Here is a 991-nt window from a genome sequence, read left to right on the forward strand (position 1 = left end):
ATGGCCAAGAGATGTCAGTGACTTGACTAAGGTCATGTCACTAGTTGGTAGAGAAGCTGGTGTGTCCCAGATCTCCTCACTTTCCATTCCACTCACTTTACTGTTGAGTCTTGATGCTTTGGATGAGTGAGAAACAACAACTTCCCTTTCCATGAGTCCCTGTTCTCTTATCCCCATCCTTTTGTATGAACGTACAATTCTGGCCCAGCAATAAAATAAATGAAAGTCTGTCTATGACCACACAGTAGCCTGGAGGAAACAGTCTGAGGAGACTTGTACACTCCTTCATTACACATGTCCTGAAGTAGACTCATCTAGCTTCCATATAGGTTGGAAGCCAGCAGGCCCCATTACCTATGCTCTAATGACATGGACTTTCATTGGCCATTCTCCCATTGCATTATTTTTACCCTAATGTTCTCCAGTCCTGGACAGCTAGGTGGCTTTGCAGTGGATAGAATGCCAGGCCTGCAGTAAAGACTCATCTTCCTGAGTTCAAACCTGGCCTCAGACATTTGCTAGCTGTGTGACCCTATGTAAGTCACGTCACCCTGTTTGCCTCAGTTTCCTCATCTATAAAATGAGCTGGAGAAGGAATGGCAAATTGCTCCAGCATCTTTGCCAAGAAAATCCCAAATGGGGTTTGCCTAAAAGACTGTTTTACAGAGAACTCTCACAAGACAAGTGCTCACATGAAGGTCAGAAGAAGTGATACAAGGTGTCTCTGAAGAATTTTGAAATGAATTGTATGACATGGGAGATGGTCCCAGGAACTCCCAGCATGGTGTGGCAGCATCAAAGAAGGTCCTGTGCTCTAGGCTTTTTTTTGTTTGTTCGTTTTTGCAGGGCAATGGGGGTTAAGTGACTTGCCCAGGGTCACACAGCTAGTAAGTGTCAAGTGTCTGAGGCCGGATTTGAACTCAAGTACTTGGCCAGTGCTTTATCCACTGTGTCATCTAGCTGCCCCCCCCCCACCGTGCCCCCTTGCTCT

The sequence above is a fragment of the Dromiciops gliroides genome, chromosome 2 (genome assembly GCF_019393635.1).
Source record: "Dromiciops gliroides isolate mDroGli1 chromosome 2, mDroGli1.pri, whole genome shotgun sequence".
Taxonomy (NCBI): Eukaryota; Metazoa; Chordata; class Mammalia; order Microbiotheria; family Microbiotheriidae; genus Dromiciops; species Dromiciops gliroides.